The sequence below is a fragment of the Bufo gargarizans genome, chromosome 3 (assembly GCF_014858855.1).
Source record: "Bufo gargarizans isolate SCDJY-AF-19 chromosome 3, ASM1485885v1, whole genome shotgun sequence".
NCBI lineage: Eukaryota > Metazoa > Chordata > Amphibia > Anura > Bufonidae > Bufo > Bufo gargarizans.
In genome coordinates this window covers 147612571-147628949 of record NC_058082.1, presented here as the reverse complement: position 1 = coordinate 147628949, position 16379 = coordinate 147612571, and positions in this window count along the sequence as shown.

Genomic DNA, 16379 nt, shown 5'->3' with positions numbered 1-16379 from the left:
GTAAAACAGGGAGGTACCCGCATTACATCTAATCCTTTTGCCTTTAACATATCTACCAATTTTTGTGATACAGAAGTGTCCTGTTTGGAGTTCCTTGCCAATAGTGACCTTACTGAAGTGTCCCAGCCCAAAGGAAGTGATATAAGATTTGAAGGTGGTGTTAAATCTGCGTTCTGTCCCCCTATGCCTACTGGCAGTTCCGTCGACATCTTTTTTCACCATGTCCTCAAAGACGTAAAAGCTCTCATTTACCCTGTGGTTCCTAAGAACATTACCAGGGAGGAGAAATCAGCGTTATGCTGGCTCAGGTCTCGGAGTGACATGGTGATAAAACCTGCCGACAAAGGGGGCAACATACTGCTCATGACTAAGGAGTACTACGTATCTGAAGCCCACAGGCAATTGCAAGATGAATCAGTTTACGTGCCTTTGCAAAATAATCCCTTACCTACTATACAACAACAATTGAGGAGTTTGTTGCAGAAATATGTAATGCTTTATATCCAGCAAACAGGCTGAGAGCCTGATACCACTTTTCCCGACTAAGCCATGTTGGTACTTTTTGCCGAAAGTGCACAAGTCACTGAGCCGACCCCCTGGATGCCCGATTGTGGTGGGGATTAGCTCAGTGACTGAGCCCTAATCAAAGTATTTAGATTGGTTACTCATACCTGTACTCACTAGAACTCCTGCTTACTTACGGGATACCAACGATTTCCTCCTGGCACTGAATGATTTTTGGTAGCAGGAGGGCTATCAATTGGTCTCCCTGCAGGTCTATATGTATGTATGGACAGCAGAACCTATCACACTACTTAACACACTGCAGTGCAACAGCTACACTATATCAGGATATAACCTACACTGACTATCTCCCAATAACTATCCGTATTATATATATAAGGTATCTAACTATCTATTTAATGTAGTGTGGAAAGCACAGAGCACAGCAATGACACTGTTGTCTCTCTCAGAACTTTACAAAACTGTATAAAATGGCTGCTGGGGAGGTTCTTATATAGTAAGGGGTAGGAAACTTTCCTATTGGTTGCTAGGAATGTTGCTAAGCTCAGACAAAGACACTGCAGCCTTCTCATTGGCCCACAAGCAAGAAGGGAGGTTACTGATGAAGAAAAAAAAAAAATCTAGAATATTCAAAATTGCGAATATATATCACTATATTCTAAATATTTGTGAATTCTCAAAGTGCCGATATTCGCAATTAATATTCACGATTTGTTACGTTCAAGGGGTATGAATAATTTTTCAAGGCACTGTATATACAGTATGAGAGATTGCAGCATTATCTGTATTTGCTATAACCAACAGGCCTTCCTTTACAGTCCAGAAGAAGTTGTTACCCACCTATAAAGCCCTAATTCTCATATAGCATCCTAGTAGTGTGATTTGCTGAGAGCCTGGAAAAGCTGTGCAATATTCTCTGTCAGACAGAAATGGACAAATGCAATGACAATTCCTCAATATTGTATAGCACAGCTCGATAGAATTGCCTTTCAGGGTCAATGGACTATAGCATATGGATCTGTGTTTGAGACTGCTGAACTCTAACTCTACCTAAATAAATCCCTAATTGTGCCATTACTTGACGTATTTGCCCTTCAGGGTGCATTCTGTCAAGTGAAGCTGTAATACTATTTAATACAAAATATACCTATATAAACCTACATTTCACTCCAAAGTTGTATACCATTGTTTCCAGTATGGGTAACATAGCATGTGGACTGTAATTGGGACTTCTGGATGCTAAATGTACCTAACTAAATCCCTATTCTAGCTCTCAAATGATGCACTGTTTGACTTTCAGGATCCTGGGAAAGCTGGGTAACACAGCATGTGGAGCTGTAATAGGGATGACTGCACAATAAATGTACCTAAATAAATTCCCCTAGCTTTCAAATCATGCCATAGCTAGCCATAGTTGCTTATCAGGGTCTCGGGAAAACTAGGAATTTTGCAAAAAGTAGTGGTAATTCTAAGAGAAGCATTTTCTAAGCAATTTCACTGTAGGTAGTTTTTAATTTCCTATAATTTTTAAACTAAAATTCTAAAACATCTGACCACAAAGTAAGCAACATACACACAATAATCACCTACCCCTGCTATCATTATTGTCTTGGAGCTTCTCTGGTCCCCTCCTGCAGATCCTTCAGCACTATACAAGCTTTGGACTCCATTATAGTCAATGGGGACTAAGCCCTGCCCCGTTTCCCCAAACTTCTAGTTTTGTGATGTCACACTGAGGCATATAGCTGGTCGCCACCAGATGATGGTGGAGACAGGGAGAAAAGGGCTCCTCGATGCCTGCAAGATTTCAACAAAACTGCTTGCAGTTCTAGCTGCTGACAATCTTAGAGATATCTATGAGGGACATTTTTATACATGTATTTTTGATGTGTTTAGAGGTTTAGTGTCCCTTTAAGGAGTTAAAAATAATCTATTAAATATCCTAACAATCTATTCTAGATGTAATAAATTAGCACATGTAATTGAGGCTCAGTATCTAAATAATCACTAATGGCCTTATTTACATACAGAGAAGTGCTAAGCTATTCTAAATTATTCTACAACTCCTTGAGAGACAGTTAGAAGGCACCCGCTGTTTTTTGACAGTAAAGACAAGCCATAAATCTGTTTTGATTTGTCTACCACCGACTTCATTGCTGAATAATATATAACATTTTCATAGATATTTCCTTCTTTTTTTTAATACATAGACCTGGAATTAATGAATAGCAATCTATTTTTAATATCACTTATCTTTGCAGGTGTCAACCTGCAAAGTATGTTGATACTCGTGTGGTGAAGAGAGGTTAATTTCTGCTATGGGAGAAGCTCCACGATTGTGAAAAGAACTAGTTATCTATAACATCTTCTTTTACCTTAGAAATTAAATGAGACTGAATTGGATAAAAAGGAAATGTGTGTTTTATTTCTTAAATCTTCTGAATAATTTACAAACAAATTATCTAATACTGCTACTTTTGGATTTTACTGCTGCGGGGTTTATCTTTTAATGTTTGTTTGGCTTTGCTCTCTATCAGAGCTGGTTATTTCTAATCGTTTATTCAGTTGAATCATTATCGGTGAGAGTGCCACAGATAAATAGAAACTGTTAATCTTTTTGTTGCCAAAGGGTCTTGCAACATATTGCAAAGAGATGCACTGAATATCCCAGAGGCTGAAAATGGATTAAATGTTAATATGAACTATAAGGCTTATTACTATAGATATTATCATCCAAATTAAGTCACAAAATTGGTTGTGAAAGATTTTTGGCTTTGAGTTCTATGAAATGCTTGCTAGAATGAAAGCCACCGTTTAGGAGATCACAGCATAGTGGACAAAAAGAATACTTTATTATGTAGTGCTATGTCAAAGGTGTGCAAAAATCTTTAGAATGTAATGTACACTGATTTTTTTTATTTTTGTTTAACAAGAATTTAGCCACTGTTCAGTTTATATTTTACCAGCATAATTTGTATTATTAGAACTATTTGTAAGGGACCAGATTTACTAACCAAAATATGCAGAATTCTGGTACTCGGTGAGGGAGCATTTCTTAGAGGGAAGAGTCATAGTCTAGTAGGAAGGGGTATAGCCTAAGATATGACAAGGTAAAACAAAATTGTGCCAACGCCTTTGAACTCAATTTTGGTGCACAGTAAACCAATTATAAGGTGATGTGAAGTCAGAAGAAAACAACTTAGAAAGGTTCTCCAGGAATAATTTAAAATGGCTGCTGGCATCCCATCCAAGAATGTAAATAGAAATGGTTGTGCTCAACAGCCAAGATTGTAGGGAAGAGGGGAGAGACAGAGGCCTTGCTTCAATACATTGAGCTTCAGTACCTGCGGTACCTAGGTGAGTGTTCCTGTCAGACTGCTCAGCCTGAACATTGTCCATTACTGTCTATTGTAGGCAGTATGAGCAGGAACTATAGTAATTATCCAATCCCTGTCTTTCATATTCTGTCATAGCCTTAAAGGAACAGGGAGCAGGATTCCTCATCTTCTCAGGCTGCTCAGCCATGACATCCTATCACATACAGGATCAAATCATTAAGATACATTGAAGAGCAGAGTTCCTGAAAAGTTTAGATATTAGAGTATATTTTTAAGCTATTCATAATTGCAATATTAAGAAGCAACAACAATTCTAGCTGCTATTTTTCTTCAGTTAAAGACAAAGAATTCATGAAATATTCCTATCTACCTGTACTGAGGTATCTGAGGAAAGTAAGTGGATGTTTACCTGGATATAAATTTTTCAAGTTACTTAATGTATTGTACTTCCTATCTTGACTCTTTAACTTAATGGGTTAAAGAAAAACAACAGGCCTGTAGTCTGGATAAGTCATTGCTGACTGGTGGGGGTTTGACACAAGGGACCCCCACTGATCAGGTGTTTGAAATAGGACTGGAGCTCACAGTAGTGTCATGGCCTTATTGTATCTGTGCCTAGGTTGTGTGATGTCATGTTCATCAGTCACATGGCCTAGGCAAAGTTCAGACCCATTAAAGTTAATGGGACTAAGCTGCGATACCAAGCAAAGCCACTATACAATGTATGTCACTGTGCTTCGTGAGCTGAGAAAATGCTGCATCTCCACTGCGAGTGCTGGAGCCTACTCAAACAGCTAATCGGTGGGTCTCCCAGGTGGCGGATCCCCACAGATTAGATACTGATGATCTATCTAGAGGATAGGACATTAGTAAAAAAAATCTCGGTAACAGTTAAAAAAATAGTTAGAATCTTCATGTGGACTTTTGGCACGGGAAACAGTCTCCCTTAAAGGCTATGTACACCTTTGGATTGCATTTATGATTGCATTTTACTCATTGTGGCCTAAAAATAATTTTTTAAATTGGTCTTTACTAAAAATAGTGAGCCGTTCTTTCGCATCAGGGTTATGTTAGACTGCCAGATTTTCTTCTTGATAATCGTTAACGAGCATTCCTATGAACTCTCGTTAGTGATCATCTGTCAATCTAATACTGTCTCTGAATGCCCAATGAATGAGCAAATGCTCATCCATTGGGAAGTCCAGATCTTTCAGCATGCTAAAAGATGTGGATTTGGTGTCGGCAGATCTCTCTGCCCTGCATGGGGATGAGCGATGGCATAATGATTGCTCCTCCACATGTTGAAGAGGACATTGTTGTATGTAATAGCAACGGTGTCCTCTGCTAGCTATCTGCCGATTGCTGGGAGGGGACGCTTCCACCCAACAATTGCTTGCATCATTGGGGTGTGTAATACACCCTAAAGGGTAAACAGTTTGTCTAGCTGTGATAATCATACTTTTTACTTTCACTTTGTGCCAGTCACCTAATAACCCTTATTTCTAATTTACCAAGAGATCATTAACACTTATTTAAGCCACATTCTTATCCTATAAGACAAGAACTGAGCTATAACGAGTATTTATAATGTCAGATAGCAGAGAGAAGGAGCCAATCAAATTAGCTGGCTGAAAGAGCAGAGAGAAAAATTCAGATCCTGCTAATAGAGCATCTCAGCTCTGTACAGAGAAAAAGGTTCCATATTTGAAATAAAGACCAATTTAATAATGATTTTTTTTTTCAACGTGAGTACAATGCAATCATCTAAAAATTGCCTCCAAAGGTGTAGCTAGCCTTTAACGTTCTCACTCAGACCATTCACTCCGACCACACAGGGAAGGGTGATGGGAAATTCGATTACAGAATCATATATCACAAGTGCAATGCTCTTCTATGGGCATCTTTATCCAGGTCTATCAAGAGAGCAATAGAGTTGTCATGCTGGCATCTCAATTATACATCTACTATTATTACTATTATTGTAGAACACATCTTCCCCTCACAGCAGCATTGAACTCCCAATCAATTACCTATCTATATAGATGTTTTATTTATCTGTGGTGACTGCTACAGAAGGATAATGTTTTGTATTTCATTTTCAGTGGTATAATACGATTGAAGTGAAAAAGAAAAGCTGAAAAAAATTCTAAAAACATGTGAATATCAAGTTTAAAAATACAATTTTCTGAAGGAATTGTCCTTTTTAATTATTAATTAATTGTTAATTACTCAGTTTGTTAGTTATGTGTATCTGTATAATCTATGAATGGAGCTTTTGACTGTCAGTAGACTGTTATATTATATAATCTCTGCAACCATTTTAAATTACAGCATTGTGATGTTAAATACTTTTGAGTAAAAAAAAATGCAAAAGTAATAAAGCAGTGATAACTTTATTGTCTAACCCAAAAAAAAAATAAATCTGTTTGCAAGCTTTCAGAGCCCAGAGACTCTTTTGTAAGGCATTTTATTCAGAGACATAGTGGAAGAAAAAGGGTAAAAGATCAGTACAAGCTGTACTGCTTGTTAGACAGATAACTAGGGATCAGCGAATCGACTTCGGATGAAACATCCAAAGTAGATTCGCCTAAAACTTCATTCTAATACTGTTTGGAGCAGGAGCTCCGTACAGTATTAGAATGTATTGGCTCCGATGAGTCGAAGTTATTGCTTAACTGCATAAATTAATTTGCACTGTAAAAAACATTTCCCAAACTCGGGTTGTATTTCAGCATACAAGAACAGAAAATGTTCTTCATTTATAGAGAACCTGTCACCTCTCATGACGTCTATTTTGGTAAATACCTGCTTTTTGCATTAACTAACAATGCAGGAGCATCTGTCCCTAGAAATTTGCCTTGTGTGGTTCCTCCATTATTACTACTTTTAATATATACATAGATTTGCAACTGTATGCTCTTGTCCGTGGAATCTGTTTCTGCACAGTCTGAACCTGTCATCACTGATTAGACAGTTTTGGGTCAATGCCCTACTGTCAATGGTTATGGTTACTTGTCAATGTAATCATATTATAGGGGAAAAGCAGAAGAATAGCAGAAAAAGTGTTCCAGTATGTTTTATTTTCTTTTTTTCCCCATGAGAAATGCAAGTATTTACTGAAACAGACACGTGAGAAGGGATAATATATATTTAAAAAATGTATAAGTAACCTTATCCTAAGGCCTAATGCACACAGCTATTGCTCCCCACATCACGGATGTGGACCCATTCACTTGAATGGGTCCGCAATCCGGAGTTGCAGTGTGGAACGGAGGCACAGAACCCCACGGAAGCACTACGGAGTGCTTCCCTGGTGTTTCTCTCTGTGCCTCCACACCGCAAAAAAAAGAACATGTTCTACTTTTTTTGCGGTGCGGACGGATCACAGACCCATTAAAGTTGAATGGGTTTCGATCCGTCCCGGCCGCCGCACGGACGTTGCCCCTGCATTGGGGACCGCAAATTGCGGTCCCAAATGCATGCAACGGCCACTCAATGGCCATGTGCATAAGGCCTAAGGATAATGATCTGCTATTTAATATGCAAGGTAAATAATTTCTTGTTGTTTGCAGGAAATAGGGATCAGATGTTATTTTATTTGATGGTAATATTTTGGTATCTGTTTATACTTTTTGTTATTGGCAGATTTAGTGCTCAAAAAAGCCTTATGCTGCTAATGATGTAGAGTTAAAGGTCCCTAGTGTTGTATTTGTGTGCTGGATATACTGTATCTTAAACTTCCATCAGAAAGGGGTCCATTTTTTTTTTTATTCAATATTCATGAAAAACATTTCTTTTTAGAATTTACGCATAAATTAGGCGTATCCTCCAGCAGCACAGGGTATATCAAGACAGGTGTAGAAAGTCTTGATAAATCTCCCCCATTGTCCTTCTGTAGCAGTCAGCACAGAGAGATACAACTCTTTGATAGAAAGGGAACTCATTGTCAGTTTACTGCTGCTGTGAGGGAAAGATGCTATATGCTTGAAAAATATATGTACAGTTGGGGAGACAGTATGACAGCTTCCCATTGATCAGCCTTTTATTGACTTCAGTGTAAAGGACATGAACATATGCACGTTTTTTTTTTTTGTATTTTTTTCAGTTCTGATACTTCTTTCAAGTGCAATTTAGGGCTAAAATAGCTAAAACAAATGTGGCTGCATTTCTGCCACCAAAAATGTGCTGTTGTCAGAGGCAGATCAACCTACTGACCTGACATTTGTTTTCCTCACACAAATTTTATGTGCAAGTAAGTCTTGAGTGCTTTAACAAACACCTTTTTTATATACAAAGCTTTCACTACGAGTGCCACAGTACTTATTGTAAGAAAGGCTAAATGTAGCAGAAAGTATTAAAAAAAATGATAGAAAACAGTGCTATTCTCATTTCAGTCATTTATCAACAGGATATGGTAAATGTCTGACAGATGTGGTTCCCGTCTCTGTAACGACCTGACCCTGTCTACTGGCCACTGCATCCAGGCTGCAAAAGGTGACAGTTTATGGAAATAGCTGAGCTCACTGTGCTGTCTTGTTTCTGTAATTCCCATTTATTTCTATGGGAGTTAGGGCTTATGCACTTTTTTGCAGGTTGGATGTGGACCCTTTCACTTCAATGGGGCCGCAAAAGATGAGCACAGGGCTCCATGTACTGTCAGCCTCCTTATGTCTGTTGTGCTGCACCTGCAAATAGAAAATAAAAATAAATACAACATGTCCTATACCTGTCCATTTTATAGACAAGGATAGGACATTTGTATGGATGGCATGACACTCTGTTCTGCAAAATGCACACGGTATCCGTGTTGTTGTTTTTTGAACCATAGTTTGCAGACCGAAAAAACAGCTACAGCCGTGTGCATGAGTCCTTTTGGATAGACTGTAGAACAAGTGAGCTCAGCTGCTTCCATAAACCTGGCCACTTCTCATAACCTGGATGTGGGTGCCAGCAGGACAGAGTTGATGTCACGGCTGTGTCACAGTATTATTGTTGTTCGCTGTCACACGTGTGCTTTGCATGATGGTTGCCAGGGGCAACGTGGTGTTGTTGTCGCATCATGTTTTTACCTTCCTTCTTTCTCCTGGTTCTTTTCCTGTCTGGTACTGGTGGGGTTAACTACCTGGCTGGGTGTGGCCACTAGGGGTTTATATTGCCTGGGTTGTAGGCTGGAGTCAGTTGTACTCCAGCCTTTGTTGGTGCTGGATCTTTGCTCCTTTCCTGGGTGTTCCATCTGCCCAGTCCTTGAGGGCCACCTAGTGGGACATCAATGTCTCTCCGATATCTTCCCATTTTCTCCTTTCCTTCACTATCTGTTTTGTGGTATGGTGTTGTTTATGTATGGGTGGGTGTTGTGATGTCTTGTTTGGTGTTCCATGTCTGGTCTGTCTATGGTGTATGCTCAGTCCTGCATGGATGCTAGACATTTCCCTGTGTATCTGTGCCTTCAGTGAGAGGGCCCCAGGGTTCCGAAGAGGGGGAACTACAAATCAGTGAGCAGCTCTGCCTGGTGCCTTCATGCATTCATTCCGCATGGGGGGTGTAAGCAGTTACTGGTGGGCTGGTTCCTATGTTTGGTGTTTGTACTGTGTCCTGTTTGGTGTGTGTACTCCAGTACATATGCACGGGTTCCAGTTGTGTGGCTGCGGCAGGTAAGTGTGTTGTTCTGGTTCTTACCTGCCGATCCAGTAGCTGTTCACGGTCTCCTCTTTTCCCTGCATCTAGGCTGGGTGAGAATCCTGTTCGTCTGTATCTTGGAGAAACAGGTTGTCTCATGCCCTTTTATTATCTGTAGGGCTGTTCAGGGATTCCAGGGTCCGAAGTTCCTGGGAATGAGTTGTCCCACCATCTGGGTCCGCTCATACGGTGTGAGGAGTCAGGACCAAGATTAGGGTGGCTGTAGGAGGTGACCTGCTCCCTTTTTCCTGTGTCCAGGCCTAGTTGTCATGCAAGTTTCTCCACGGTGTTCAGTTCCCCACCATGACAGTTGATGGACCCTCTTCCTTGAGTTAGATTCCATAAGTGGGACCCACATTTATTAGACATTTATGGCATACATACCCAAGATAATACCCCTTTATATAGTTGGAATCAAAGGTTTGTATTTTCACATGGATGATAAGAACATTCATGAGGGGAGTAGTAGGCTACAATGTAGTCTACGGATTATACTAGTAGTAATGTATTTTTGAGTGGGGAGGAATTGCGGGCCGAGTGAAATTACAGACAGTTTTCAATCTGCAGGAACCAGGCATGAGCAGAGTTATATGACTACCCTGTTTGTGCACTATTGATTTCTATCATGGTTTGTAGGAATTCAATTTTATCATAGATCTCTGAGGTTGTAGGTAATTTAAAGCATTCTAGGCCATTGTTAAAGCCAAGTGGAGCTGCATGTTTTAATTGTTTTAGAGCCTTTCCTTTTGATCTAAGAAAATAGGGTCTAATAAAATTAATGAGGTATGTAGAGGAGGGTTTCTAAACTCCCGCCTTCTAATACTTCTCTGGCATGACAGTAATTACTGTTAATGAGTCCTCTATGGCATATTCTGAAATTACCTGTTTGGGGTTCCTTTAAGACTACATTCGAGTAAAACAGATATAGATAAATAATAATGGATGTGATCTGCAGTATATTAGTATTTAGGCTGCCATCACCAAAAAGGAGATATCTATAAAGTGAGATCATACTATTTTGTTCACCAAGAAGGTGAATTATGTTAGTACTTTACATGTCATTGAATTTGGTATACGCAGAGAATATTAGCCAATGTGGTCTTACATAGTTTTTGTCCTACTTTACCAGAAGTCTTTAAAAGATTTGTTTGTACGCTTTCAATGAACTTTTCAGAAAAAGACGCCATATGTATAAGTGAGTGATAGCACTTTTTCTGGCTTTGATATGATATGATTTTTAGTGTTTTTCCATCTACAAGCTCTCTGTTCTGACTTACCATTGAGCTGGTCGGTGGGACTAGCTGCGGTGATGCCTCACATAGAAAACAAATAGAGACAGGGCATTCTTCATCCTAACTCTGTCACAGTTAGTCAAAGTCACTTAGAACCACCATATCGGAAACTGTAGGGAAGCAATAAACAATACAGGTGTGAATAAATGTGGTCTAGAAAACATACTACTAGCTCCAGCAGTGTCCGAGTCTCTTTGCTTCTCTCTCACTACAGCTCACTCTTGCCCTCCATTGACTTCTATGCGCAGTGTGTTAGTTTATCCTTTATTAAGCTGATGGTACATATGGGTCGCACAAGATGGAATTAGCATGAAAGTCTGAGTAGGTTAGTTTAGGAACTGAGGGGGCATTAAAAGAGCTGATAAGAGGAGAAAGAAGCAGTATATTCACCTGTACTATTGAATTATACAAAGTTGTGTGAAAAGTTTGTGATTATGTAAGCTTGAGTATTTTGAGTTTCAGAGCAAGTACTAGACTTGTATTTTTTGTGCTCGTTTTACAAGTACATTGTTAGCTCCAGTGCCATGTTGAAAAGATTTCTATATATACCTTTGAATATAGAAAATTAACCATAAACTAGGCATGCCTCAGACTTAGATAAACCTTGCTCTTACTCCTATGCAATGCATTCCCAGGCTGCGGAGTGGAGGCAAGCAGGGGCAGATTGGGAATTCAAAGTGGCCCTGGAAAATAATATGCAAATAGACCATTTTGTAAGCAGGACCAAACTAGTAGAAGGTGGGGTTAGACCAAGTAGGCGGGTCAGCAAACCGTTAGGCATGGTCATAATGCTCGTTGGTGGGTCCAAAATAAACAATGATTTTTTTTTTCATTAGGCAGCTACAATTTAAAAGGAAGGTCAGGTCGACATCACTTTTCGTTTTCCATTCTTCTGATCTGTCAGAACAGAAAATGATTAAATATAAAAAATCCTTTATTTTGAGCATCTGTTTATTTTGCATCCATTTTGGCCATTCCCATCTAAGATCCTTTTATTTTTTTTTTATTTTTTTTATTTGACAGGAGGAAAAGTCCTGTGTGGCAGACCATCTCACACGACAATGGCTACAACAGATTTTTTTTTCTTTTTCATTCTCTGTTCTTCTGACAGATCAGAAGAATGGAAAACAAAACATGAGCTAAACTTAAGAGATGTTAACACACCAGTAAGGAATGATTTCACTTTCTTGTCATTGTCTGTCCGCCCCCCTCCCCCCATATACACAATATACGCTATGCAGTCACCCCCACTGTCACATATACACAATATACACTATGCAGTCACCACCACTGTCACATATACACAATATACACTATGCAGTCACCACCACTGTCACATATACACAATATACACTATGCAGTCACCACCACTGTCACATATACACAATATACAATATGCAGTCACCACCACTGTCACATATACACAATATACAATATGCAGTCACCACCACTGTCACATATACACAATATACACTATGCAGTCACCACCACTGTCACATATACACAATATACACTATGCAGTCACCACCACTGTCACATATACACAATATACACTATGCAGTCACCACCACTGTCACATATACACAATATACACTATGCAGTCACCACCACTGTCATATATACACAATATACACTATGCAGTCACCACCACTGTCACATATGCACAATATACACTATGCAGTCACCACCACTGTCACATATACACAATATACACTATGCAGTCACCACCACTGTGACATATACACAATATACAATATGCAGTCACCACCACTGTCACATATACACAATATACACTATGCAGTCACCACCACTGTCACATATACACAATATACAATATGCAGTCACCACCACTGTCACATATACACAATATACACTATGCAGTCACCACCACTGTCACATATACACAATATACACTATGCAGTCACCTCCACTGTCATATATACACAATATACACTATGCAGTCACCACCACTGTCACATATACACAATATACACTATGCAGTCACCACCACTGTCACATATACACAATATACAATATGCAGTCACCACCACTGTGACATATACACAATATACACTATGCAGTCACCCCCACTGTCACATATACACAATATACACTATGCAGTCACCTCCACTGTCATATATACACAATATACACTATGCAGTCACCACCACTGTCACATATACACAATATACACTATGCAGTCACCACCACTGTCACATATGCACAATATACACTATGCAGTCACCACCACTGTCACATATACACAATATACACTATGCAGTCACCACCACTGTCACATATACACAATATACACTATGCAGTCACCACCACTGTCACATATACACAATATACACTATGCAGTCACCACCACTGTGACATATACACAATATACAATATGCAGTCACCACCACTGTCACATATACACAATATACACTATGCAGTCACCACCACTGTGACATATACACAATATACACTATACAGTCACCCCCACTGTCACATATACACAATATACACTATGCAGTCACCCCCACTGTCAGATATACACAATATACAATATGTAGTCACCCCCACTGTGACATATACACAATATACAATATGCAGTCACCACCACTGTCACATATACAAAATATACAATATGTAGTCACTAGGGATGAGCGAACTCGAACTGTATAGTTCGGGTTCGTACCGAATTTTGGGGTGTCCGTGACACGGACCCGAACCCGGACATTTTCGTAAAAGTCCGGGTTCGGGTTCGGTGTTCGTCGCTTTCTTCGCGCTTTTGTGACGCTTTCTTGGCGCTTTTTGAAAGGCTGCAAAGCAGCCAATCAACAAGCGTCATACTACTTGCCCCAAGAGGCCATCACAGCCATGCCTACTATTGGCATGGCTGTGATTGGCCAGAGCACCATGTGACCCAGCCTCTATTTAAGCTGGAGTCACATAGCGCCGCCCGTCACTCTGCTCTGATTAGCGTAGGGAGAGGTTGCGGCTGCGACAGTAGGGCGAGATTAGGCAGATTAACTCCTCCAAAGGACTTGATTAACTGATCGATCTGCAGCTGTGGATCATTGAGCTGCTGATCCTCAATTGCTCACTGTTTTTAGGCTGCCCAGACCGTTTGTCAGTCACATTTTTCTGGGGTGATCGGCGGCCATTTTGTGTCTTGTGGTGCGCCAGCACAAGCTGCGACCAAGTGCATTTAACCCTCAATGGTGTGGTTGTTTTTTGGCTAAAGCCTACATCAGGGTGAAGCTGTCACACCAAGTGCATTTAACCAGCAATAGTCTGTTTATTTTTTGGCCATATACTACATCAGGGGCAAGCTGCGCCTGTCACCAAGTGCATTTAACCCTCAATGGTGCGTTTGTTTTTTGGCTAAAGCCTACATCAGGGTGAAGCTGTCACACCAAGTGCATTTAACCAGCAATAGTCTGTTTATTTTTTGGCCATATACTACATCAGGGGCAAGCTGCGCCCGTCACCAAGTGCATTTAACCCTCAGTAGTGTGGTTGGTCAAGCTATCACACCAAGTGCATTTAACCAGCAATAGTCTGTTCATTTTTTGGCCATATACTAAATCAGGGGCAAGCTGCGCCCGTCACCAAGTGCATTTAACCAGCAATAGTCTGTTCATTTTTTGGCCATATACTACATCAGGGGCAAGCTGCGCCCGTCACCAAGTGCATTTAACCCTCAGTAGTGTGGTTGGTCAAGCTGTGACACCAAGTGCATTTAACCAGCAATAGTCTGTTCATTTTTTGGCCATATACTACATCAGGGGCAAGCTGCGCCCATCACCAAGTGCATTTACCCAGCAATAGTGTGGTTATTTTTTGGCCATATCCCAGTCTAATTCTGTCACTAAATCCATACCGGTCACCCAGCGCCTAAATACTAGGCCTCAAATTTATATCCCGCTAAATCTCTCGTTACCGCTGTCCTGTTGTGGCTGGGAAAGTTATTTAGTGTCCGTCAAAGCACATTTTTTGTTCTGGGTTGAAATACAATTCCCAATTTAGCAATTTAAAAATTTAGTGGTTTCTGCTGTATCAGAGCTATTTGAAATCTATCCCTAAAAGGGTATATAATATTCAAGGTGCACATAGGGTCATTCAGAATAACTTCACACACCCGCTACTGTGCATTTCCAAGTCTAATTCTGTCACTAAACCCATACCTGTCACCCAGCGCCTAAATACTAGGCCTCAAATTCATATCCAGCTAAATCTGTCGTTAGTGCTGTAGCTGGGCGAGTTATTTAGTGTCCGTTCAAGCACATTTCTTGTTCTGGGTTGAAATACAATTCCCAATTTAGCAATTTCATAATTTAGTGGTTTCTGCTATATCAGAGCTATTTGAAATCTATCCCTAAAAGGGTATATAATATTCAAGGTGCACATTGGGTCATTCAGAATAACTTCACACACACCCGCTACTGTGTATTTCCAAGTCTAATTCTGTCACTAAACCCATACCTGTCACCCAGCGCCTAAATACTAGGCCTCAAATTCATATCCAGCTAAATCTGTCGTTAGTGCTGTAGCTGGGCGAGTTATTTAGTGTCCGTTCAAGCACATTTCTTGTTCTGGGTTGAAATACAATTCCCAATTTAGCAATTTCATAATTTAGTGGTTTCTGCTATATCAGAGCTATTTGAAATCTATCCCTAAAAGGGTAGATCATATTGAAGGTGCACATAGGGACATTCAGAATAACTTCACACACCCGCTACTGTGCATTTCCAAGTCTAATTCTGTCACTAAACCCATACCTGTCACCCAGCGCCTAAATACTAGGCCTCAAATTTATATCCAGCTAAATCTGTCCTTAGTGCTGTAGCTGGGCGAGTTATTTAGTGTCCGTTCAAGCACATTTCTTGTTCTGGGTTGAAATACAATTCCCAATTTAGCAATTTCATAATTTAGTGGTTTCTGCTATATCAGAGCTATTTGAAATCTATCCCTAAAAGGGTATATAATATTCAAGGTGCACATTGGGTCATTCAGAATAACTTCACACACACCCGCTACTGTGTATTTCCAAGTCTAATTCTGTCACTAAACCCATACCTGTCACCCAGCGCCTAAATACTAGGCCTCAAATTTATATCCTGCTAAATCTCTCGTTAACGCTGTCCTGTTGTGGCTGGGAAAGTTATTTAGTGTCCGTCAAAGCACATTTTTTGTTCTGGGTTGAAATACAATTCCCAATTTAGCAATTTCATAATTTAGTGGTTTCTGCTATATCAGAGCTATTTGAAATCTATCCCTAAAAGGGTATATAATATTCAAGGTGCACATTGGGTCATTCAGAATAACTTCACACACACCCGCTACTGTGTATTTCTAAGTCTAATTCTGTCACTAAACCCATACCTGTCACCCAGCGCCTAAATACTAGGCCTCAAATTTATATCCTGCTAAATCTCTCGTTAACGCTGTCCTGTTGTGGCTGGGAAAGTTATTTAGTGTCCGTCAAAGCACATTTTTTGTTCTGGGTTGAAATACAATTCCCAATTTAGCAATTTCATAATTTAGTGGTTTCTGC